The sequence below is a fragment of the Rhinolophus sinicus genome, linkage group LG04 (assembly GCF_036562045.2).
Source record: "Rhinolophus sinicus isolate RSC01 linkage group LG04, ASM3656204v1, whole genome shotgun sequence".
Taxonomy (NCBI): Eukaryota; Metazoa; Chordata; class Mammalia; order Chiroptera; family Rhinolophidae; genus Rhinolophus; species Rhinolophus sinicus.
Genome location: NC_133754.1, coordinates 181,639,554 through 181,666,845, shown reverse-complemented (window position 1 = coordinate 181,666,845; position 27,292 = coordinate 181,639,554). Strand labels below are relative to the sequence as shown.

The 27,292-nt window shown below is 47.4% G+C and overlaps 1 protein-coding gene across 13 annotated transcripts in view; it reads right to left on the bottom strand.

The window, feature by feature from the left end:
* Positions 1-27,292, bottom strand: part of RALGPS1 (Ral GEF with PH domain and SH3 binding motif 1) — a 289,405-nt gene that overhangs the window by 236,468 nt on the left and 25,645 nt on the right. For 7 of the 13 annotated variants that reach the window (XM_074331044.1, XM_074331042.1, XM_074331043.1 and 4 more), the window contains exon 1: positions 15,000-15,251. The exons of 1 other annotated variant lie outside the window; for it this stretch is intronic. The gene's annotated coding sequence lies outside the window, so the exon portion shown is untranslated. Of the gene's footprint in view, positions 1-14,769; positions 14,840-14,932; positions 15,253-27,292 lie in introns of those variants that run through there. 5 more of the 13 variants (XM_074331047.1, XM_074331050.1, XM_074331045.1 and 2 more) reach the window with 4 other exon arrangements.

Here is a 27,292-nt window from a genome sequence, read left to right as displayed (position 1 = left end):
GGATATTACTTTAAGCTAATTTACCAGTTTTGTGGTTCATGGTGAGCCCTTGTAATGTACAGATTCAGGGCCTTCCTCAGGTCAGGAGACGGAGGCTTCCTTCGATTCCGTTTGCTCTGGTCTCCCATCTGGTCCATCATCCACGTCTGGGGTCTTCACTGCTGCTTTCCTGTCCCTTCTGAGCTCCGCAGTTTGTCCTCTGCCCGAATCCTTCACTGTCTACTGTGCCACTGATTTCAAATGGCGGCATTACGTGATTCCTTTTGTTCTTTAAGTGCTCAAGCTCCTCCTCCTCTCAGCTTGTTGACTCATCAGCTCAACTTTCAGAGCATCTATAACTTCTCCGAGCGGACAAAAAAGGTGATGTTTGAAATTTACTTCAGTTTACTGAGTAAAAGGTTTGGAAACTTTTCCCCCAAAGCCTGCTTTTCCTCTATTTCTTGCACGCCTTGTTTATTCCCCTTTATACGTCTGGATCTTTTCAGTGGGTCCTTCTAGCGTCGGCTTTTCTATTTGTTCATTCTTGAACGAGGACAGATGAGTCCTGGCCTGATATTTACCTGAAAACAGTGTAGATGGATTCCCTTCTGTCCCCTCTCTATACATCCTAATGGATTCAGTTTCTTGGATGGGACTGTGGGCTAAGGTCCAGTACCATGTCTGTCACTCATCAACTGTGACCACTCCTTAGTAAATATTTTCAATTCTCTTGCCTCCGTTTCCTCCTATAAAACTGGAAAGTTGAGCTAATCTTTAAATGTCCTTTAGCTCTACATTTTTATGACACTCTTATCCATCATATAGATGTAAAGTTTCATTAGTCTAGAATTAATTATCAAGAATTTTGCTAAATATATGTATAAATAAGTAATACCCTCTTTCTTAAGAAAGACTTACTGTACTTCATTTCAAATGAAGTGAGTCACAAATATTAAGCTCACGAAATAGATTTCATTTGATTCCATGTAAGAAAATAGAGAATTATCAATAACTTACCAAGAGCTGGCAGAGTATATGCCCCAGGGATGCACTGGGTAGGAAATGTGTGCAAGACGGCAAAAGACACACACAGCCAGAGAGTTAGCTCTCTCCCCCTCCCTCCCTCTCAGTCTCCCCAGCATCCTGTCAGTCCCAGGACTTCAGCCTGGTCTACACTTTGAACACCAGGCAGAAACACTGTGGGAACTGACCGTGACATCGCTGGGCCCACATTGTAATGCGTAACACTGATGGAGAGCTTCCTATTGGCACACACTGTGGCACGCACTCGGCGTTATCCCACTGAATCCTGCCAACCACCTGTTTGGGAGACTCCGTCCTGCATGGTCTCTGGCTCTCTAACACGTCTGCCAAGAATGCAGAGTCCTGACCACCCTTCCGCAGGCCACTTCTCAGGGCCATACTTCAGGGACAAAGAGCAGGCTTGCTTACTGCCTGTCATAAAGCTGCAGGCTCCCAGACTCACCGTTCTCAGCTGTGGCACAAAAGCACAGCATCCCCCCGGGCCCATGGCATCACCCCCATGGGGCCTGGGGGAAGGGAAACCAACACGCATGCTAACGCTCACGTTAGTGATAAAGCTCTGTCTCTGACTCAGGAGCTACATACACAAAAAGAGGTATAAGGAGACAGAGAAAGGTCTCCTTCCTAGCCCCCCACAACCGGAGTCCTGGAACCCACCTCTCCTAGGTCCCACTACAGAGTCGCCTGACATCTTCCCTCCTTCAACTCCGTCTTCTGTCCTTTAACTCAGCCGCGTCTGGAACCCACTGCAGTACACAGTTAAGCTTCGCAATGCTTCTCAGTATTGAAAGTCAAATATCCCAACAACGTAATCATCATTCCTTCTCTCTCCTCACGTCTCATGAATTAAGCTCCTGTGTCAGCAATAAAGTCACCTCTTTTCCACTCATATAGTTTCCTGCTCTTACCCAAGCACCATATGAGATTAATAAATCGTGGCTTTATAATAAGTTCTGAAGGTTCAGCTCTTTATAGGCTATGTAACACCGGGCTAATCTCAACTTCTCTGAGGCTCCACATCCATTAAAAGGGGCCAGTAATTGTGAGCTGGCCCCCAATAGCCATCCTCCCCTTCTTCTTTAGGAAAATAACTTCAGAGTCTTTAGCAGGACATGAGGCTTCCCTGAATACAGATTACATTTCCCAGCTTCCTTTAGTGCTAGATGTGGCCATACAACCAAGATCAGGCCAATGGGATGCAAGAAGTATCATGAGCAATGTCTTGCAAGTGGTCCTCAAAGGCTAGAATGCAAGTTCAAAGGCTAGCGCTCCAGTAGCCACTTCAGGCCATGATTTCGGAGCCATTCCCAAGATCGCATCATGAGGTGACAACAAGACAGAAGGTCTGTCACCATGCAGGCTCTGTACCTACTCTGAGCTTATTGATTACCTCCTGACTTATCACACATACAGAGACCTCTATGTTATTTATGTCTTTGCTATTTTCAGTTTTCTACCCCTTGCACCCCAACCTACAGAAATGGCTCCCTCATAAGGGAAGTGATAAGGGTTAAATGAGACTATCCATCACAATAGATATCCACTGTTATATTCCCACAACAAAGCACCGTTTTTACACAAATGCAAACATTTATTGAAATGAACCGGATTCTGGAAGAATGAAGGCCATTTCGTTGCTGTAAAAAAACTTAATCTTTGTACCAATTTATTTTTCCACACGAGCATCACTATTTTATCAAGTTTTATAGAATATCTCATTTGAATTGCATTACATCTTTACCAACATTACTGTCACTATTAACTGTGTTTAGACTTCCCTGGAAAGAGCCAGAAATCGACTGACTGCTTAACTGACTGACTGATTTTCACCCAATTCATTCAAAACACATTTAATAAGAGACTACTCTGTAGTAAGCCTTGTCAAAAAAATCAGCCTTTGGAGTAAATAAACAAATAAACAAATATTAGGTAAATAATCTCGAACACCATCTCCCCCAGTGCCCCCCAACATGCCCAGGGAGACAGAACTGATGAAAATCTGCATGTCGCTGAAGACCCAGGCTAACGTGCTGCTTCGTCCTTGCACCTCCAGCTGTTTATTCAGAACCGCTTGCCTCTCTTCTTCACAGCCAGTAAAACTCCTCTGATCCAGGTTCCTGGGCCTGGTGCTTTTTCATTTTCTCCCCTGTCACGTTGTCTGCATTTCTCCCCTGTCACACTTACCCTCCAGGTGTTCGAATCTTTTCACCAGTGGAGCTGATTTTCCCTCCCACATGGTGATGTTCACATCGCTGGGTCTGTTACTGTTGCAGTTCTTCTCTATTTCATACATTGGCGGAGTTTGGTCCAGTGCAGACATCTGCAGCAGCACTCAGACGCTGATGGTGTCACTTATCGAACCATTACTCTGTGACAGATACTTCGCTAAGCACCTTATCCATAATAACGTGCCACTGCGATCACCTTACACTAATTCTCTAAGGAGGGTATCTTTGCACACCCATTTAGAGTGAGAACACGGAGGCCCACCGAGGTTAGGTAACTTATCCAAGGACACACTGTCAGAAAGAGGATGCTCACTGGCTGTGGTGGGGAGTCCCTGGGCAAAGGCAGGGTGTGAACCCAGCTCAGTCTGCCCCCTGGTCTGAAACATTTCTTTACGTTCCATCCCACAAGAGCTGAACGGCACTTTACGTTCTGTACTGGTACGCAGACTTCTGTCTATCCATCTGCTCCCTTCTCTTTGCCTAAGCATTGGGGCGTCTCAGCTCCACAAACAGCAATCCCGTTCTTCTTCCTTTCCTGAGCAGCAAATGGCTTCACACAAGGGTGGCTGGCCCCAGAATTAAGGACAGCTGCTTCCCTCTAGTTATCCCTGATTCTTTCTCCCCAGCTTGGCTTTCAGCACCAGGGTCAGTGGCAGCCGGGTCTCCGCCTCCATCCTCCACTCTGAGGTCTTTGGGTTCAGGGTAATACTTACAAAACATACGTTGGGTCATAGGTCAGTTTCCCATTGGCTTCCCAGATTAAAGGCTCTTCATTGGGTTCTATAAACTAATCTCAGTCAGGCTTCTAGGCCCAGGGGGATGGGCTTCCACTTTTGCCAATTTATGACTTTCTCTCCACCAGAAATCTGGGTAGATCTCATGTACTCAAACTGAGACCCCACCTATAAGTTCTGGAAATTCTACAGCAGGCTCTTCCCTGCTCCCCAAGCTCAGGATACACAGGGGACCAAGGATGCACTCCCACGTCACAGGGCTCCCAGAACACGTTCGTCTAGGCTGAATGGTTTCATCATCTTCCCAGAACTTCCTCCAACGGTTCTGACAGCTGTCTTTCCTCGGATCTAGACATGCACCTGCCCACAAAGGTCGCAGACCCATCCTGAATCCCAGCATGTTCCGCGGGATCCCAACTTGCCTGCTCAGGAGCCAGTGATTTCAGCCCAAAGGACGACCAGCAGAAGACGTGAGTGGACAGTCTGAGAAGGTTCTGAGGGAGGTGAAAGGGTTTAGGGGCTCCCTCAGAGTCTCTTGCGCACAGAAGCAAAGGTAACTGTAACGACTTCTCTCACGTGAGACTGGCTCTGACATTAGTGAAAGTCAGAGTGTCGACGCGGGGCACCACGGCACTCAGCTTCAGGAGGCGGGGGGAGAGCTGAGGGGCCCCACCATCACCTCCACTAGTTTCCACACCATCGCTTCCTCCTCCTGCTCCTTCTCGGACCCTTCCACTGTGATCCATCCCTCGTGCTGCGCTCCCCAGCAGTCTACCCAGGATCCCCCGCTCACTACACATAACCTTCCCAAAGAGTCCAACACCCCTCCTACCACTTGAGGGGCCAGCTACAGAAGGATGACCCCAATTCTCTCTCGACCAGTGGGAACATCAGAACCATCTGCGAAAACTCTTCAACATACAGATGACCAGCCTCGCTCCTCCAAACCCTGCAAAGGAGTCAATGCTCCAAACAGCGAGAAGCACTGCGCTGGCCCAGACCTCTGCGAGCTCCAGGCGCGCAGGCCAGTTGCCGAACGCTGTGCCGCGGACCCCCACTCAGTCCCCCTTTCATGTTCCTTACCTCAAGGATTGGCCCAGCGCCTCACGCCGCTACCGTGAGAAGCCCTGACATTGCCCACCCTCCCGTCTGCTCAATATCCAAGGACAGAGGCCTCTGCCTGGGTTTCTCTTGAACCTGCCTTCTCCTCGCCATCGCCATCGCCAGGTTCAAGCGTAACAGCCCCTTCACTCATCTCCCAAACGCCAGTGACCTCCCACACCATCCATCCTGCACCTCAGGAGTATAATGGAAGGTGTTTCTCTCTTCCTGTCACTCCAGAACAATTCTCCACTCCCCGCGGGGAAACAGCTGGACTCCAAAGCATGGCCTGTGAGTCCCTCTGACTCCGGGTCCCAAGCCGCTTTTCCGGCCTCAGCTCCCTCAGCTCGTCCCGCCTCCCTCTGCCACGAGCACCACACTCCAGCAGCACCACACAGCTCACCCTTCCTGACACAGCACGCTCTGTCCTACAGAGTTTCTGTACAGTCTGTTCCCTCTGTCGAGGTCCCCCTTCACCTGGCCAACTGAAAAATCTATCTTTAAGATCCTGTGAGTCTGATTCGGTCCCAGAAGCTTTCGTTTCCACCACTTACCAGCCCTGACACAGCATCAGCGTCATTTATTTACTCCTATCTGTCAGGTCTGTGGGCTCCTGAGGGCGCGGAGTCAAGCTAGTTACATGCTCGCTCAGTAAATGTTTACTTCATGAATGAAAACCACTAATGAGATCAAGGTGTTCTTCAATCCCCTGGAGAAGCAAAAGCAGCAACCAATCTGTAAAGCAATAAAAAGGCCAACTGCTATCTTGGAAACCATGGCCGGTAATATTCAGTAATGATGCTTTGGTGATAGATGGGAGTTCAGAAAAAGAAGAGTCAGCAGCTGTAGAATCTGTCAGAATTTCCAGTGCAGGTCAGGAAAACAATGCTGTGACCACCGAGGAGTGAACGTTCTCGCGTCTCCTCGTGCTCGGTGCCCCTGCCACACCAGCTCGCTGTCACTTCTTGAATCCACCATGCCCTTGCCCCAGCTGGGACCATGACAGATGCAGCTGCCACCGCTTCACCTGGCTAACTCCAACTCCTCTTTCCTCTGGGAGGCTGGCTCTGATCCTCCAAGCCAGGTAAACTCGTCTGGTTTACGGTCCCTAAGCACCTTGTACTCCTCTTTGTAGCCATCGTCGATGCTGTAATTAATTTTTTATTACTTTTATTGTTTTAGACTTATTTAACTTTGCTACTAGGCCGTAAGCTAAAAGCGAGCAAGGACCAGACTTGTCTTTCCCTCTGCTGTGGCCCCACTCAGCACAGTGCTGGCGCTCAGCAGGCCTGAGCAGGCCCTGGAGGGACGATGGACAGATGGACAGGCAGGCAGGCCTGTAAGACAGGGAGGAACAAGGGACACGGATGCCTCTGGTTACTGTCCAATACTTCATATCATCCAGCTCTCTTTTATCTGACTCAACTCTCGCAAAGCAATCTGATTTTAAAACTGGGGATTTCCTATTGAAGAAAGGACGCACACACGCCAGGGAGACTCCTGTTTACTTGGAAAGCAGGCGTCAGAGCAAACTGACAGTCCTGGTGCTCTGGCTTCATACCCAGTGATCGCACTATACTACCAGGCTGCTCTCTCTGGCCACAGTATGCTGGCTATATTGATCAAACTAAGTTCCAAGAATCTCTCAGCCCTTGAGAAGCCCCCTAAGATCACGATGAAGCCCCCTGAGGTCAGTATATGTGTTGCTAACAGACCACCAGGGGCATTGCCTTTTCTCAGCCAGCCACCCTCACCGGACACCGGAGCTGTGCCCTATGTCAGGTCTTAGTTTTCTTCCCAAGCAGTCACACTGCACACGCAACAAAGGACACTGAAGCAGAGGTTTTCATCACAGAGAAATGCTCTTCATGGACGTGGTCTATGAGCTACGTTACATGAGCTGCAGGCAGTTGTTGAGAAACTGCAATATGCAAATAGATGTGCCAAAGTGCATGGGTTTTGCTGGGTAGAGAATCAGGACAGCTGACTATGAAACCCTGGCAAAGTCCCCAGTCTCATCTGGAACGTGGAAGCGTGGACTCAATGATCTCTAACCTTTAGGAGGGACTAACAACACTAGTCTGCTGAGCGCAAAGGCCACAGCAAAACAGCCCAGCAGCCGGTATCCCCAGAGATAAGGTAGAGAAATAAACTAACTGCAGCAACCAGCATCTTCTGGAAACAGCAAAAGAACGCTGCATATCAATCAGCAAGTAACTTCCAGTCACATTCAAAAGCTTCCCAACAAGAACAAATTCTAATTTTAGTTATCAGCCAATCAGCATGGGCATCAATGATCACTACACGTGAGCCGTTAATAAAAAAGGTCAGGGTTTCCCGGTCCCTAGAATGAAACCGGACCTTAAACCCATCACTCCAAATTGAACTCAACGACTCAAATTCAATGATCAGGAAATTAAAATAACTAAAACCAAGAGCAACTATTACAAATACTTTTTTCAATGAACCTGTTTCCTTATCTCACCCGTGACTCCTCCATTGTGTCAGAAACCACATTCGAGGCAGCCCAGGGTTTGAGAAAAGATACTAAGGAGCTCTCAGCTTCTCCCATAGGTACACCTTGGGCAGTTTACTTCTCTGAGCTTCCATTTTCTTCTCTGTGCTCCAAAGCCTGCCCCCTCAACCCTGCAGAATCAGTATGAGGCAAAACACACACACACACACACCAAAAAACCCACAGGTGTCAAGAGACTTTGTGACATGTTGAGATACTTTTGTGATGAAGGAACCTCAGATCCAACAACCTTCTCATTTTATAGATTCCAGTCAGTTCCTGCCGAGGCACTCACTTCATTTGTTCACTTAACAAATATTTACGGAGCACCTACTATGGGCCAGATACTATGCGCCAGGCATTGAGGACCCGATGGTGAGCAAAGCAGCCACAGACCACGATTTGATGGGGCTGCATTACAGCGCAGCAATGGAGACATACCAACAATTACATTGAAGAGCATATTGTTACACCCCACAGGCCACGCTAATGATTTGGTCTTCTTTCTAAGAGAAATTAGAAACCACGGAAGGGTTTTAAGCAGAGGGCATGACAAAATCAGATCACTTACTAGCCCTGGGCAAGGCCATGAACGGGGCGGGAGGAACAGAGGCCAAGTACGTAGGGGAGCCCCAGGGCTGCTGGTTACACAGGGTTATTACATGCTACAGCGGGGTTATCAGAGCTGGACGGGGAAATAACTTACTAATGCTAGTGGACTGGAAGCGTGGGAGATATAGTGCCTACAGGGGGAAAAACAAACAAAACAAGGACACAAAATAAGAAATACCTTCAAATAGTGAAAGTCACTAATTCCATATAATAGACTTTATTGCCACAAAAAGAGACATAGCAAATTCTCCTGAATTTATTAACTTGTTTTCCATAAATATTTAATTACCCAGAAATGTACCAAAAGCACAGATTTCCCTTGACCTAGTTATCCAGCTTATACAAGAGTGGGTGAGAATTACTGCATCCAATAAACACGAATTTAATTATGTTCATTATTCTTTCTTTCATCTCCAATAAGACGATCTTGGACCGTTGCAGCCCAACATTTAATTTTTCTTCTGATTACTAAAGTAATTGTCGTAACCTTAAAATAACACCTTATAATAAAAATATTGAAATCCTAAAAAGGGAAAGTATAATGTTGCGTTAGTTCATATAAAGACCCATTACTTATGTGGAATCACAGAACAATGAGAAAGAAATACCTGGGAACACCAGCCTCCAGTCCTTGGACGGGCCTGAGACAGGCCCCACCCGCAGGGTGACTCCGTCCTCTCCCTCGCGGGTACCCTACTGCTGTCGTGGGCTTGCATCGCACTCCCAAAGCAGGCTGACTTCTGCCTGCCACCCTGGGTGCCGCCCCCAACACCACCACCACCACCCGTACATCTGAGTTTTAACACATTCCTTGTGCAATAACTCACATAACTTCCATAAGCAATAAATTCACACCCTTCCCTACAGAGCATCCTAGAAGCTTTCTGACACAGCTTAAAGAGAACGTTATTCTAGCTCCCGTTTACCAGGTGTTCATGGTGTCCCAGGACTCTGCTAAGTCCTGTTCCACAGCATGTCCTTGAAGCCTTGTAGGCCCATGAGCAGTAAGTTCTGTCAGACTTCCGGTGCCCCCGCGGAAACAGAGGAGTGCACTTGCCCCAACCACAGGGCTTGTTGAGTGGTGCAGTGAGGACTCGACCCCACTCATCCTGACTCCAGAGTCTGTTCTCTGTGCTGCCCTATCTGCCTCTCTGATGCACAGGAGATAAATCTCCTGCAAGGAACACAATGGATTTGAAAGCTCTGCAGAAAAACTGTGGAAGGATTTGCTGCTCGACTCTCCCATCGGTGCAGGTGAGACAAACCTGACTAATGGAAGTGATCTGTGCAGGTGATCAAAGAAAAGGCGCTGGGGATGGCGCTAGGCTAGAAACCACCGCTGACAAGGGCTTGTGCAAAAGACAGGGCGGATACACCAGTGGACAAACCCACAGCCCTGTGGTCAACAGGGCCTGTGAGGAAAGGACTGTGAGGTTTCTCGGATACCTCGGCCACCTCCTTCACCTTCACCACCCAACAGCACCACTGCCGCTCCACTAGACCCCAAAGAAAACAGCCAGAAGTGCTGCTTGGTGCTCCCCCAGCACTGAGGACAATTAAAATGACGATGAACACTCTGTAAGCACCAGTTTCCTGCCAGGCCCCGTGCCAAACATTCCACCACATTATTTCACTGAATCTTCGATAACAGCCCCAAATTAGGAAACACTGCTATCCCCATTTTATAAATCAGTAAACTGAGACTCAGAGCAGGGAACGCACTTGCCCGAGGTCACAGAGGCTGTGTGAGAAAGAGCTAGGATTTGAACCCAGGTCTGCCTGGCTCGAGCCTGAATCCACTTGGCCACTTCACCCGAGGTCCTCCATCACAGCCAATCACCCTCTGGTCCCCTTCTGCTTGCATGTGACTCCTCCACCTACCGACCACCAGCTTCCCAAGAGCAGAACGGAGCTCCTTCGCCTCAATGTGCCCGGCGTCCAGCAAAGGGTTTCGCCCCCAGCAGCCCAGCGAGGCTGATGAATGAGTGCCCACAGGAAGGAAGCGAGCGAAGCCTGCTCTCTCTAAGAAAGTGCTCCCAGAAATGCTCCAGGATGGCCATCACAGAAACCAAGCCAACCAACTCTCCCCCCACCCCGGTCAAAATCTATAGACCCCCTCTCCGCTCCCTCTGGCAGGCGCCTCCACCATCCCATCCCAAGGGAAGGATGAGCAGCCAGACTTCCGAGGAAAGGAGAGGAGGGCTCCAGCAAGCTGGGCAGCTCCTTTTCAGACGTGGCCTTTTTCTCTGCTTCCCCATCTCGCCCTGGAGCATCTGGAGCAAATATTTCTTTCCTTTCCCATCCCTAAGACTTCGGAGGACAAGTGTCACCAGCCATACGCAGTCTACAGCCAGCACATGGCACAGGACACGCCTGTCTCCGAGTCAGCACTCAGATACCTGGGGAATGAAGTAAGAGTCCAGAGTCTGGGTTTCACCACACACCTGATGACTTAGCAGTAAGAGTGTGCCCTCATCTAGCAGCATGACTTGTCTGAGCACAGGTCCATCACAACGTCCACCAAAAGCCTGAGCAGCACTGGAAGAAGGAGACTTTCCCTATGCAGGGAGGAGACACAAGCACAAAGTAATACGCACGACGACGACATACATGTCCTCCCACAAGGTGTGCATACAATGACAGTCGAGGCAGCAACACGGGCGTAGTGCCTTGTGCCGAGAATTGAGTGTAGGTTTCACAAAGGCGGGGAAATCGGAGCTGGGAAGCCATTCCCAAATCACCCAGGGCAAAGCCATGGTTTCCCGCCTCCATGACCCCCATCCTGCTCACTCCCCCAGCATCAGGCCCACCATGCCGCTCTGTAATCAGGGACAGGTTGTGAGCATGTCAAGGGCAAGGACTTTGGCCATTCCCCACGGCTCCCCCTCAGCTGCCCAGAAACATCTGCTGACAAAGAATAAAAGATTCTACTTTACATTATTACCAACATAGCAGCCACCCCTCAGATGACCTGCTATTTGCTGCAAGTACTTTGCATGCGTGGTCTCATTTCCTCTACACAAAAACCCCAAAAGGCAGATCCGATCATCATCATCCATTTTACAGCTAAGGCAACTGAATTGGTAAGTTGTCCCAAGTCATACAGTAAGTGACAGAGGTGAACTTGCCCCAAGTCACACAGTTAGTGACAGAGGTGAACTCTGAATCATGTGTGAATGGAAAATCAGTTTAGAATTACTAGTGAACAAATCCCTTTTCCTTTCTCTGTCCTCTGCCTTGAATCCAAATACATGGATTGCCCTTTAGTCTATTGTTCACTGGGACCAAAGCCATTTCTTTCCTAGAGGAGAACAAGGGCTGTCTCTTGTTATTCTTCTAAACAATGACTGCTAACCATTACTGAGTAAACATTGGGGAGGGGAGAGGGAGATACAAAACTGTGCTTACAATTTCAGTCAAACACATTTATTAAGGAAGAAATACATGCACCAAGTGGAACATGTGCCAAAGTGGGAACAATTTTCAAAATAGATCAAGTTAATAAATGAAGGAGCAAGAGTATGTATAGAATGCTATTCTTTGTGTAAGAGAGAGAATATATATTATAATAAACAAGAAAATGGTAATAGTGCTTGCCTCTAGGGAGAAGGGCTAGTAACTGGAAGCTCAAGGTAAGAAAGACAAGCACTTTACAATTTGTTTCTCTTTCAACTATTTGCCTTTAAAAAAATCCATGTGTGACCTTTTTTTTTTTTCACTTCTTAAAAAATAAGATAAAGACACCATTTAAAGAAAGCACTTACTGCAAGGCCTTTCCCAAATGCTCACACGCATATGATTATAACCATGAAATATTACACGTTTATGAACATAAGCTGGATGAACTTTATTTGCAGTGAAATAGGACTGTTAAACAACTTTTGTCATTCATGTTGAGGTTCACTAATTTCACTAACACTGTTGCTTTTTCTGTAATAAGTTATACTTTTTCTGTAATAAGTAAAATGCATTTTGAAGACAGAGATACAACAGACATGTAAGCTGCAAGGACAATTTGCCACACCTTCTTAAAGTTCTTCACGTCCCTTCAACAAGTATTTAATAAGCGCCTAGTATGTGCCAGGCAAAGTGCTAAACAGGTATTTTTAAAAGAAGAACAAAACAACAGGCCATTAGTTTCCTCCCTCCTGCCTTTTAATATGCTGGCACGCTCAGAGAATGCCAGAGCTAGGACCACTCTTGATGTTCACATCATCTAACACCATCCCCACTCAACTAAGAAAACCAAGGCCTGGAGAGGGGAAGGGGTTTGACCAAGGTTACGTAAGTGAAGGCCTCACAATTACCAGTCCTGCTCTCCTTCCGTGCTACATGCTGTTGTGTTGTGTTGAAAGACGGGCAGGCAGGGCAGGGCAGAAACAGACCCTAATATATACTGAGTGCTGAGTGCCTAATGTATCAGGTGCTTTCACATATCTTGTCTCCTTTGTTCTTCATAACGAGTTCTCAAGGTGAGCATAACCACCCTTGTTTTACAAATAAGGAAACCAAAGCTCTGAGAAGCTAAAATTGGTGCATGAGGTTTCAAATGCAGACCTGTCAGACTTCTAAGCCAGAGCTCTTACCCTCCATAGTGAAAAGGAAAATTGATTTCAAAAGGTAGACTGGGCCATATGAGATGCAGGATTTTCCATTAATAAAGTTTCTCTCTCAACCCTGGATGTTGTCACTGCAATAATTACAATCAAAAAGCCCCTCATTATCCAACACATGTTCTACCTCTTGTGTGCCACCAAGTTTGGGCTTTCCTTCCAACCCACTGGGCGTGATGCTTATCCAGAGGGCAGCGATCTCTGAGAGCCATTATAGTTTCTGCCGGGATAGAATGGGACAATTTACACACGCTGCTTCAAGATGCTCTGGGTACCTGCCACATGAGCACAGGCCCCAGTAAGGACCCGGGCCTGAGATGCCATCCTCATGATGCCACTGGGTCACCACCACAAAACTGGTGGTAGTGAGAGAGGCCAGCACATGGTGGTTGGTCCCCAAAAGCCCCATAGCTTCTACAGTGAAGAAAAATGCAGCCAGCACAGGAGAAGCCTCCTCCGGTCTTCTCTTCTGTCCGTACCACACAGGTAGGAGGGCTTCCAGTGCTGACTGATCCAACTGCTAAGCAGCAAAGGCCCCGCACCACGAAAGGCCGCACACATGGGCACAGAACACTCTCCTGAATAGCAGAGGACCCATGACCTTGCTTTCTTCTCTCTGCCCCTGTAGTGCTGGCATTCCCCTGTTTGGTGTCTTCCTTCTGGAATGTGGTAAAATCAGGGTTTGTCCTGGGACGCAGAGGGGGAATTCCGTAAGGCTCAAGCCTGAGCCTCATGTTCTACTTCAGAGTCCTTACTGGGGTTGGGGTCTAAAGGTCAGTAAACAACTCAATGTTCCTCTGCTTTACATCTCCCATTGTTCCCTGCCACAGCTCCCTCCGAGAGCCGAGGAGCAGTTACCATCTGACACAAGAATGAGTCTTTTGGGGACTCCCTGCCACAAACCTCATCCCAAACTCAAACAAGAAAATAGTCTAGAAAGCCTCTCCTCTTTAGACCCCCCAGCCCCCAAATCCAACCTGCCCATCAGCACAGGCAAGGGAGACTCATAACTTTAACCCACAGGCAAGGGAGACTCATAACTTTAACCCACGATGTGCTCAGGAAGCGCGGTTCCATCCTATCCTCACAAGGCCCCTGGGAGGCACACCAGGCAGGTACCATGATGCTCATTTTGCACAGGAGGAAAAGACTGTCCAAGGTAACACAGAGGCAAAAGCTGCTGAACCCTCATTCCCTTCTTCCCCCTCACCAGCTGCCATTTCGGGCTTCTGGAGACAACACTGTTAAGATTTGAGGCAGCATCTGGTATCAGGAGCCAGCAAGGCAGGACCCTTCAAGCTTCATACTAACTACTCTTCAAGCACACACATTTCTCCACAGCTGATCATCAAATGAAAGCCAACCGCCCCCCCATTCTATGCGTGACCCCTGCAACAGCAACAGGACAAGTCCCTAAGACGTGAAAAATGGTACATCCCATCTAAGGTACAGCGTGGCATAGGGGAAGCTGCCGGCCTAGTAACCAGGGCAGCTGAGACCCAAGTCCAACTCAGGGGAGGTACAGGCAGGCCTGGCAGGCCCTTCGTCCCAGCAGCGACCCCCGAAGCCTCCAGAATCCTCAAAGAGCCCAAAACTCCTGCTTCCACCCAAACCCCAAAACAGCACAGAGGGCGGCATTCCCTTTCCCAGCGACCACTCACCTCTGCCCGCTCCTCACCTGAAGCCCCGCTTCCGGACCTGCAAACCATTCGGGGCCCCGCCCCCCGCGCCTGCAGGTCTTCCTAGCCCCGCCCCCTGCACCTGTCGTTTCCTCAGGCCCTGGCTCTCCGGCCGCTTTGGCCTCACCTCGCAGCCCCGCCCACTAGCAAATCTGTGGTCCCATCGGACCCGGCCCCGCGCACCTCCAGCACCTCGGCCCCTCCCAAATGCTCCCGTCCCCCCACCTGAGGCCTTTTGCCACCTGCACCTCCACTCCCGCTAACCTTCATATCCTTCAAGCCCCCACCGGACAGGCGTACCGAAGGCCTCCGGCCTGGCCCCCGAGGCCTCATAACCGCCCGACACAACCCCCGCCCCCCCGGCCCCGCCTCCCTCCCTGAGGCCCCTCCCCGGCCCACCCTCCTCTCCGGGTCCCGCCCCCCGCACCTGCAGCTCCCTCCGGCCGAGCCCTCAGGGCCCCGCCCCGTCCCGCCCCGCGGACAGCTCTTCTCACCGCCCGCTCTTGTCGCTGCCGCCGCCGCCGCAGTCCCGGCCGGTCACCTTGACGCGGGCCGCAGTGGCTGCCGCCGCCTCCTCATGGCCCTGAGAGCGGCCCAGGCGGCAGCGGCGCCTTCGCTCGGAGACCAGGGCCGGGCCGAGCCGGGCTGGGGATGAGGCCGGGCGCAGCTGGAGCGCGGGCCGACGCGGGAGCGGAGCCGGTGCCCAGCCGCAGTAGGAACCGTCCGCTCTGGGCCTGAGCGGCGGTCCGCCCAGCAAATCGGCGCGCGGCTCCAGACCAGAGCCCCCAATCAGCTCGTCGCAAAGGCGGAGACACGCAAATCGGCCGTCTGGGCGCGCCAGTGCGCAGCCGCTGCAGTCGTGGTCCTCCCGAGACTCAGCCTCGGCTCCAGCCCGCAGACACCCTCTCAGCTTGCAAGGATGCTCCGCTGTCCGCACACCCCCCCTTCAGTGCCCCGCCACGCCCATCCCCTTCCTAGATATAGCAGCGCATCTTATTCCCCGCACATCCTTCCAGGCCTCCTAAAATTTCCCCTAAAAATTCTTACCTAGGATTTACTATTTTCAACAAAAAAGGGTTTTGTGAGAGACACCACCTCAATGTCCATTCTTTACAACTCCGAAGTAGGCACAGAACACAGAACCATAAGAAACCTCAAAAGGCCTTGGGTCCAACCCATTTATTTTACAGCTGGGCAAATTAGGTCCCACAAGGTGAAGGTACTTGCTCAAGACCACACAGGTGCGAAGCTGAGAAATGAGCCTCGCTCCTGACTCCCTGCTCCCACATCCTTTACTCTGCCGGTCAGGATGAGGCGAGCAGAGAGGTTAAGTCATTTGATGCAAGTCACAGAGATAATAAGTTACAAATAGTCGAAGCCAGATTTGTGAAGCCTTGGAAATCACACACACACACACACACACACACACACACACACACAAACAAAACAAAACAAAACAAAACAAAACAAAACAAAACAAAACAAAAACACCCTCTGTTCTGCCTCCCACCAAAAGGAGACCGTATGTCCTGACTTACTCTGGATGGTTCTTGGACACATAGACAAGTAGAACAACATTTCATCAATTTTCAAATTCATTTTGCAGTAACACCAGAGTATGGAAAGATTTGGTTACTGCACTTCCCAAGCTTATGGAAGAAAAAAGAGATAAACAAAAATATTAAAAAACAAATAGAGTCAGTAGAAATTAAACCATTTCTAAGTCTTCAGGGATCTGTGAGGGCAACTTCTGTCATTTTGCATTCAGAAAGGAATAATTATCAAAGAAGATACTTAACTATTTTACTTAAACAGAACAGGAGTGTGGGGACAGAGCCAGGAGTGCACTTTCCAGGCTCTCGGCCTCACATGGAAAGGTACTGGCTCAGGTAGTAAATGGCCATCAACTGTGATTGCATGGCCATCAGCTGTGGCTAGTTGGCCATCAGCTGTAACCAGTGAGCCATTGGCCACTAATATAACTGCTGTGGCTATGCTACCAGCGAATGGGGGCTAGCAAGAAGATGGTGGCTGAGCTAGCAAGCAGCGGAGTGTGGATTGCAGATTGCAGAGAAGTGGATTGCTAGCAAGTGAGATTGTTTGGCAGGAACAAGAGGATGGCGGGTTGTGGATAGTGTGGCTCCTGCCTCCTGTGTCTCCAACCCAGTCGCCAACGAGAATATAGTGGTATGATTCCCCTATCTATGGCTCCGTGGGTGTTCCTTTTTGGCCTCACCATGTCCCGCGTTCTTATGTGGGGAGCAGGACCAGAGACACCCCCCCCCCCCCCGCAGGCTGCCCGCATGACAAAGAGACAGTGAAATGCAATGGTTCTGCTCAGAGCCTCTGGATTCAGAAATGCACAGGGTGGGGGTTGAGTGCAAAAACTGGGGATATAGACTGTCTGAGTCTAAACTCTGGTTCTGCCACCAGAAAGCTGTGTGCAGGTAAGCAAGTTACTTACTATCTCTGTGCCTCTTTCTTTATTACAAAATGAGTATGCTGAAAATAGCACTCTCTTTAGAAAGGCGTGGGGAGGATTAAATGAGATGATACGTGGAAGAGGGCATGGCACCTAACAGGAGTGCAATAAACATTAGCTGCAGTTTCTTTTACCTGTGTGACTTAGGGCAAGCTCAGAGACGTTTAGCTCAGTGCTTGCAATCTATGCTTGCTAAATGGCATTTATTGTTTTTATTATGCTTGTACATAGCATCTAAGTTTTCTTCAATGAACATAAATTGTTTTGTAACATATCAAAAAGCTATTGTAAACCTAATTTTAAAATGAGAAAAGGATCTGAATGGACAGTTCTCCAAAGAAGATACACAAATGGCCAATAAGGCCATGGAAATATGTTCAATATCATTAGAAATCAGGGAAATGCAACTTCAAACCACAATGCGATACCACTTCATACTCATTAGGACGGCTATAACAAATAAAATGGTCAATAACAGGGTTGGTGAGGAGGTGGAGAAATTGGAACCTTCATATACTGCTGGTGGGAAGGTAAAATGGTGCAGCCACTTTGGAAAACAGTCTGGCCGTACCTTAAAAGATTAAACATAGAGTTACTCTAGACCCAATAATTCCATTCCTAGGTATAAAAACATAGGGCCATAAAAACTCTTGTACAAAAACGGTCATAGCAGCATTATTCATAATATACAAAAAGTGGCAATAATCCAAATGTCCATTAACTGATGAATGAATAAATAAAATGTGGTCTATCCATATCATGGGACGTTAAAACATGAGTACTGATACATGCTACAACACGGACAAACCTTGAAAACACGCTAAATGAAAGAAGCCAGATCACACACCATGTTTCCCCGAACATAAGGCCTAACCGGAAAATAAGCCCTAGCATGATTTTTCAGGATGACATCCCCTGAACATAAGCCCTAATGCATCTTTTGGAGCAAAAATTAATATAAGACCCAGTCTTATTTTCGGGGAAATATGGTATGACCCCATTCATATGAAATGTCCAAAATTGGCAAATCTATAGAGACAAAGAGTAGATTAGTGGTTGTCTAGGGCTGGGGGAGGGGTGGGAGAACTGGGGGTAATAGCTAAGGCACCTGGACTTTCTTTTTGAGATAATGAAAATATTCTAAAATTGATTGTGGTAATGATTGCACAACTGTGGATATACTAAAAGCCACTGAAGTGTATGCTTTTAATGGGTGAATTATACAGTACATGAATCATGTCAATAAAGCTGTTTTTTTAAAGTTGTCATAAAGTCTGATAACTCACGTCACTCCCTTGCTCAAACATTGCGTGACAGGATGCAGAGATCATCTCAGCGGGCTTATGAGGGTTTTGGTCGCCCACTGTGACAGCGTGATGAGCTGGTAGAGTGGGCCAGCCCTCAGCGTCTCATACGTTTGAGTCCCTCTCAATGAGGGAAAGCGTCTTTTGAACCTCAGGAGGAAAGCAGAGTTGGAGAAGTCACCAAGGGGGATCCTCCAGGCCAGCTGCATCTGCATAGACTTGTACTTCAGTGAGAGCCAAGCTTTGGGACAGTTCAAGGAGCTCCTTTCATTAGAGATGCTGATCAACAAGGAAGCTGTGGTATAGGGGCCCTAGGATGACCCCCATCATTCCCACCTCCTGGTGTCCAGCGCCGTGTGTGATCCCCTTCCCTGAGTGTGGACAGGACCTGACTTGCTTCTAACCAGTAGAATAAGACAGTCTTTAGGATGTATGTGATTATGCTAAGTAAGATTATAACCCATCATGCTAGGAGACTCTCTGGCCTTGAAGAAGTGAGCTGCCATGTTGTGAGCTGCCCTATGGAGAAGATCACGCAACAAGAAGCTTCTTGCCAATGGCCAGCAAGAAATGGTGACCCTTCGTCCAGCAGCTGCAGGAACTGAATGATGTCAATAATCAAGTGACTGCAGGCGCAAACCCTTCCCCTGTCAAGCCTCAGATGAGACTGCATCCCTGGCCAACACTGAAATTACAGTCTTGTGAGACCCTGAGGCAGAAGGCCCAGCCAAGCTGTGCCAAAATCCGAACCCACAGAAACTTCGAGATAATAAATACTCGTATGTGTTGTTTTAAGCTGCTACGTTTGTCATAAAATTGTTACACGGCAATAGATAATGAATATGGAGGCACAACCCACCCTGCCCTGGTGCCCAAGCGACAGCTTCTGTGCAGAGGCCATCAAGCACCGGGTGCAACAAGGATTCTAGAATGTAGAGGTCCTCCAGATCCTAGGGGGCATCTGGGGACAGAGGAGAGGATAGAGAAAAGAACACCATCACTGGGGACAGATAGCAGTGGCAATGGTGACGTGCCCCAAGGGGAAACAACCATCAATATGGGAGGAGCAGGAGGAGACTGGAAGAACAGGAGTTTAGAATGAAGTTTTCAATTTGGTCAGTTCTTGGAAATAATGCTGGCTTTGCCACTTCCCAGCTATGTGGCCTGGGACAAGTGTCCAAACCTCTCTAAGTCTCAGTTTTCTCAATTATAAGAAGGTAATATTCAAAGTACCTACCTTGTAGGGATCTCCTGAAAAAAAGTGAGTATTCCTCTAGTGGCCATGAGAATGCGCCATGCAGACCTCCAACTATTGGGAGCTCATTTGACCAAGGGCCCAGCTGCTGCTCTCTAAAACTCATCAAAGCATCTGCACTGAGGCAACGCTACACGTAGACTGTACCCAACACCAGACATGGCAGCATGGCAGGGATTCTAAGGTGGGCGTGTTCCTGGGTGACGGTGAGACGCCTCTGATGATCAACTTTGACTCAAGAACTGCCCAGCAGCTCTGCTAAACTCCTTGGATGGCATGGTGGTATACGCTGCTTCCACACACGGCCCTCCCTCTCTCCTTCACTTGGGGTCAGACTTGCATCACAGTCTGGTGGGTCTTTCAACCCTCTTTAGCTCCCTGCCCATTTCCCCTAAGAAAATCCTTGCATGTTTAATCCTGTGCTGGCACCTGCTTTTCAGTGAACCCACACTGGCACAAGTAGCAGAGTGGTTGGGGAAAATAGGTGGTAAGATGTGGATTTAGGACTGGTTCACCTACTGCCCAGCAGGCAAAGAGGTTGCCCATTTGGTGGAACATGGACATTCCCTGGAACAGGTGGTGGCTCAAATGCTAAAGATTTTAGTAGTGGTGACCTGTGACAGTACCGTCGTGGAGGGGAATACTATGGTAGGTGCTGCAATGCTGGGGTTTGAAAAGTATGGGGAGAACAACGTCTACAAAGACAGAGGAACTAATTGGTTGGTTGCAGCTCAGTTGTATCGTGGAAGGGTAATGGGGACTGAGGGCTAGTAAGGAGCAACTCATGGCTAAGTGTGAGAACCAGAGAGCTGTGCAGGTAGCTGACAAAGAGGCCCTCATCACCTGTGGGAATGGAAGAACAGGCACATTAAGTGGCAGGCTGACGACCACATTGTTAGAGTCTAGAGCTCCAGAGACGTCTGAATGCTCAGCCAAGGCGAGTCTCTCAGGCGAAGGTCAGGGCCCTGGTGGGGAAAACCTAGGATCCTAAAACAAGGATGGGGACATCTGGATAGATGTTCTAGAGGAGGTTGGCTCTGCAACATGCACCCAGGCCCCTCCAGGCTTGCCAAGCGGGCACACCCTTCCTTAGTAAGAACCGGAGCCACCACTGTGCTGGCAGGTGCTACAGAAGCCCTTCCCCACAGACAAGTGCCCTGCCTTCTGTGCTGCTCCCACCTCCTCTCCAGGCTGCCAGGCTGGTAAGTAGGGTTAAGCTCTAGCATCACCCGGCTGGGAATGCACTGGACCTGATAAGAGAACAAAATAGACTACATACTTTAAGAATGCAGGAAGTAGCCAGCATGTACTGGCAGAAGCCAGGGGAGTGACCCGAAGGTTGAATTTTGCAGGTGCTCAATCAAGGAAGTGGGAATGTAAGACTAGATAAAATTCATTGACTTGGGGACACCTTCTCAGGACATGGGCTTTCACACCCTAGCAAGGACCCCAGCTACTGGAGTAGCTCTTAGAAGCCTGGAAGAAAACAATAGCCAATTCTCAGTGAAGTGGAAATACCTGAGTTGCTCCGGTTGATGGTAGAAGTAGAGGGCATGCAATTAGGTTGGGGCAAAAGTAATTGCATTTTTCACAATTTTTTTCAACCTTTTAAACCACAATTATTTTGCACCAACCTAATAAAATAGACATACAGGCAATCCTCATTATTCGTGGTTTCCATACTTGCAAATTAGCCTATCACTAAAATTTATTTACAATCCAAAAATTAATTCTCACAGCATTTTCATGGCCATTCAGACAAGCGAAAAACTAGTGACCCAATATGCACATTTCCAGCAGAGGTCAAACAAGGTGACACTCCACCTTCTTTTTCAGCTCTCATACTATAAACAACTGTCCTTTTCGCAGCCTATTGAGTGCCCCATTTTTTAGCTTTTTGTTGGTGATTTCTCTGTTGAAAATGATGCCCAGTCAGTCCTGAGGTACTGTTTAATAGTCCTAAACTGGCACCAGAAAGGCTGTAGGTACCTTATGGAGAAAGTGCATGTGTTAGATAAGCTTGGTTGAGGCATAAGTTAGAGTGTTGTTGCTCGTGAGTTCAATGTTAAGGAATCAACAATACATATTAAGGTGTCTTTAAACAGAAGCACACATAAAACAAGGTTATTTTTGATTGGTTCACAAAAAATGTTGTGACCAGAGGCTCACAGGAACCTAACCCTTTATGTCCCCTAGGAGCAATGGTTCAGGATTTACTAATTTAATTACTGTTCAAAGTGACTTGATAGGGTATAACTCCTGCAAACAACAAGAGTCCACTGTACTTCTCATTGGTAAACTCTAACTAGTAACCTTTCTGGCAAGGAATGCTGGGAAGTGTAGTTCTCCTACATGTCCAGACCCTGTGATACATGGGAGAGCATAGAAAGCGGGGACAGTGCTAAACGGTTAACAGACAATCCAGTACAGTATGTTAAACCATTTGAATGCTTCAACAAAAATGTTAACAGTTGCCCTGAGGTTTACAACATACATCTTTAATTAATCAGAGTCTATCTTCAAATAATATTATATAACTTCACATATAGTGTTAAGGACCTTCTTACCCTAAGGAAACACGTAATGACGAAAGGAAGCAGCTCCTGTTCCTAAGGCTGAAAGGACAAAGGAAAGTGAAGGTTATGATCACCAATTCCACTGTGTGTGTGTGTGTGTGTGTGTGTGTGTGTGTGTGTGTGTGTGTGTGTGGAGAGGGGGGGTTTCCCTACACAAGCGGGGTATCCTACAATTCAACTCAATTCTGACACTATTTACCCAGAGATAGCCTCAGATTCCACAGGTTAGGAACTCAGTCCCCAAAACTGCCCCTCATCTCAGATGGCAGTCGCAAGTCTAGTTGTCACCTGTGCTTCCAATCAATTGGTTATAAATCAGAAGTTCCCATAACCCCATCTTTGAGTTTGATTAAGTTCCAAGAGCAGCTCACAGAACTCAGGAAACTCACTAGGTCACTGATTTACTATAAAGGATATTAAAGGGTAGAAATTAACAGCCACATGCAGAAATACAGAGGTCGAGGTCCCAAAAGAGGAGCTTGGAGCTCAGCATGGTGACATGTGGAAACATTCTTGTTCATCAACCTGGAAGCTCTCTGAACCCCTCCTTTAGGGTTTTTATGGAGGCTTCATTACATAGGCATTATTGATTGAATCATTGGCCATTGGTGATTGGTTCAACTCCAGCCCCTCTCCCCTCTCTGGAAATCAGGGGAAGGACAGAATGTTCCAATCCTCTCTTTATGGCTGATTTCCCCAGCAACCAGTCCCCCACCCCCATCCTTAGGGGATTTCCAAAAGTCACCTCATTAATATAAACTTAGTTGTAGTTGAAAGGGGTTTGTTATGAGTAACTCATTTCACCACTATGGCTCTGAAGTATTTTTCAGGAACTGAGGACAAGAGGCCAAATATGACAAAAGATGATCCCATTGCTCTAACAGCTTAGGAAATTCCAAGGGTTTGGGGAGCTGTGAGCCAGGAAGTTCCGATGAAGACCAAATATATGTGAGAAACATATTTTGGTCATCTGAATCACCATTTCTTAAAAATCACAATATTACAGAGATTCTGGGTTTTCAGAATCTAAAAGTTCAGAAAAGAAGCCTAATGAAGCTGAACCACAGAATCATGAGAAAATGATTTGGTTATTGTTTTAAAGTACAAAGTTTGGGCACGGTTTGTTACATGGTAATAGATTCCTAATACAAAGATCTTCACTCTCCCTGAGCCTTCTGAGAGGTCTATCCATAAATCTCTTCGCAAAGCCCTCTTACGACCATCAGTCCTTTTCTTTCCAAATCCACCTTTCTGTGACCACCTAGCCAAACCATTCATCAGTGTCCAGGAATCTATGCATATCTGCACTTCTGGTCACCTCTCAGGCCACGCAAAGTGGACAATCAAATGCATTGCCCATTGACACCGTACACTCTTGAATGGAGCTGTCATTTTTCAGCAGTCCTTTCCCAGTAGGTGCCAGCATGGGTGTACATTGAGGCTCTATGTTTGGATTGAGGTAAAGGAATCGACACAATTAAGAGTAGGTGTTAAGGGTATTTGAGCTACCTATTCATACAACTTACTTGTACCTTCTGGACATTGTTAAATCCAATCTCTTATATATCATTTCTACTTGATGTTGGATTGCTGCTGCCCATGTCCCACCTTACAGCTTGGTGGATCAGATAACATTTAGTTTCATCGTACGCAGCCCAGTCACATGGTGACTCCATGTTCCAGTCAGTATTAGAAAATGGGGACTTTAAAAAAATTAACGGGGATAATAAATAATAGTACTTACCTACCTCACAGAGTTGTTCTGAGGACTCAAGGAAATAATGCATGAATAGTGCTCAACACGTTGCCTGGCACCTAGTAAATGTTTCATAAATGGCTGCCATCATTGATTGGAACTACCAGTAGTAGTAGTAGCTTCCCACGTGGGTCTGCTGAAAATTAATGTGCTAAGCATGACATATTTTAGCATACCACTCATGTCTCATTGAAATTTAATATGGTGGCGTTCTAATTCTATACGTCAGGCTTTACACTTAATGACCTCAAGTCCGTGGTAGACTCAGACTCGCCTCCAAAGTCAGGTTTCTAGGTGGACAAGGCTGAGGGCTGACCCCAGGCCCTTGTGACATCCCCAAGGCAATCTGCCCTGGGAGCCAATTGGCTGAGCTTCCCTTGATATAAGCCTCACTCTCTGCAGCAATTTTCTTTATGAAAAAGCCTTTTCAACTCTGGCATTCCTATAGTAGACATTGCATAAGTATTCACTGAGTTCTACTGCCTCCCATGGCCAAAGGGTAAGATCCAAATCTCTTAGCTTGAAATAAAATACACTTTAACATCTGGCTCGAACTACCCTATCCACCTTCACCTCCTAATTGATAGCATTTATAAAGCACTTACTATGTTTCATCTCATTAAATACATGATCTCATTCAATGAACATTATCTATAGGTATTAAATATAGAGGCCATTACGTATATATTATGTAATATAATATCATGTTGTCTATACACGTGTAAACTTTACCCTAAGTAGTCTCACACAACATGTTATTTTATATGTTGCTTTTCCACACTAATAATATATCATGGATATTTCTCCATGCCATAAAGGTTTAGTGACACATTTGTATCATCATTTTAAGTGTTCTCCTACAACAGCCTTGTAGGAATGTACCAGATTTATTGACGGATGTTATGGCGGCCTCCTACTTTTCAATAGTATTATCAACCCTGGGATAAATAAATGTATACATCTTTGGTTACTTGTTAGATTATCTTCTGAGGTTAAATTCTTAAAAGGAGCACGGCTGTATCAAGGGGAATGCGCAATTAAATTTTTGAGACATGATACCTATCTACCTTCCAGAGATGTTATACTGACTTATATTTCCAACATCAGGGTATGAATTTCCCATTTCCCCCACCCTCGTCAATCAGTGCTGGGTATTGCCAACTGAACTGAAAAATGGTCTCCTGTTGTTGCTTTGATCACTTTCAATAGAGGGAAAATATCTTTATTATGTACTTATTAGCCTTGAGTATTTCTTGTGTAGATTGCATCTTTAGTTCCTTTCCCTTTTAAAAACTGGACTATTCATCTTTTTGTTAATTTTAAAAGTTCTTGTTCTATATGTTGCAAAGGTTTTCTTCTAAACTTGTAGTGTTTGTTTTGTTTTCTTTCACTAAACATATTGTACATTGCATATAGTCCAATCTATTTTTCCCTTAAGATTTCTTCTTTTTGGTCTTACCCTTAAAAAGATCTTCCCCACTGCAAAAGCAAATATCATCACCTCCTTTAAAAACAAAAACTGGCTTTTTCCCCTGGAAAAAACAACAACAACTGGTTCTGTCATGGTTTCATTTTTCTACGATGAACTATTTAATTCACCTGAATTTTGTTTCAGGGTCTTGCTCCCTCTTCACTTAGCTGGGCCTCCTCCCTCAGACTGGCTCTGTCCTGATCCCTCCTCCCTCCAGCAGGATATAGGTTCTCAAGGGACCTCAAAACTAGTCCCAGGTGATTTCAGCCCTAAGGCTGAGGTCTCTAGCCAATGCAGGACTAGCAGCATTTCAATGCTTTTCCCCGGTGCACCACGGATGGCAAAGGCTCCTGACAAAGTAATCCTTTCCCAAGACAGCAGGAGGGAGTGGTGTCCTGGAATCATGATCAAGCCACCCAAGTTTTGCCGTCCAGAACCTGAGAGAGCACATTGTAGTTCCAGGACAAATCCCAGGTACAGAATACCGTCGCTGGGTCCTCTGCCCTCTGAGAGTCCTCAGGGTTACCAGGCCCTGCTGCTGGCTCTCTGGGGGGGGGGGGGGGGGGGTGTCTCAGTGAGGCTATAAGCCTCAGCTAGCTACACAGAGCCCCCACAAAGGACGTCATCCAATTCTTTCCATCTAGGCTTCGACCATTACATCCACAGAGCACCTGACAATTTATAAAAGGAAACATTTCTACAGGTAAAACTGTAGGCAGAGAAGTGCTGGTTTCCGTCAGGGGTGGAAGTCTCCCGCAGTCACAGGGCCTGCAGGGGTCATCCACTGACCAATCAATCAACAGAGCCTAGAGGCAGGAGGTACCTGGAGGCCGGTTCTGGGGAAAGGGAGACCATGAAGTAGAGGGGAAGAGGCAGCTAGTCGTTTAGTTATTGAACACCTAATAGCTTTCCCATTTTACCACCAGCCTGGCCAGGGGCCAGCGGGCAAGAAGGGGTGAGTCAGGCCAAAGTATGGGGAGGCAGTTGTGTTGAAAGGGCAAAGAGGAAGTGGTATGAAGCCAGCAACCGGCCCCTGAGCCTGTCCTCTGCAAAGATGATACACGCAAGACGGGAATCTCTTTTCCCAGCTGAGCGAGCCCCAGCGCTTGTGAAGTTAAGAAAGCCAGAGTCCCTGGAGAGCAGAAGACTCAGTCAGTCATACAGGGAGGGAAGTGCTCAGAAGGAATGGTATGAGGAAATTCGGATGCAGGAGTCCACTCTCAGAATCCAGATCTCTCAAATTAAAGGTGGTTTTCAATTCTCACATTAATGTTTGGAGAGTGAAGGGGAGAGTGAAGGAGCTGAGGGGTAAAAACCAAACCAAACCTGAAAACAGCTCCAGGGAGCTGGATATGCGATGAATAGAACATCTGGCAGAGATGGACTAGTTACAATAACAGTCACACAAAAGTAATTTGTGTGCCAAAGAAGTGTTCTTCCAAGTTATAGATTCCACCACCTCCGTTCCAACAAAATTCTGTCAGAAACATGTCTCCTAATATTTGTTAAAGGCCTGAAGTGGAAGGAGGTGGGCAGACAGAAAGGGGAAGGATGTGCCCGTGGCCAAGACACTAGAGGAAATAGCCCCGTGTCACAGTTGGCCTAGAGAAGCCCCAAGTGAGGGCTGGAGAGAGAGGGACGGCTGTCATTGCATAGTGAAAGCACGCTATGGTCCTGTGGAATAGACCAGAAAACCAAGGAGGCAGATTTTGGGCTCAGGATAAGGAAAGACTTTCTATCATGGAAAGCTGTCAACGATGCAGAATGTGTTGGAAGGCAGCCAGTTTCCCCAAGCAAGTGGAAACTGGAGAGTACTTAGACGGCTGTAGTCCCAGTATTAGGAGGCAGGGAGCAGACAGTCTTGGAGGTCCTTTCCCACTCTTACGAGACTGTAAGGGTCTTTTGCTTCCATGTTGAGCACTCTGAAGCATTCAAATTGACTT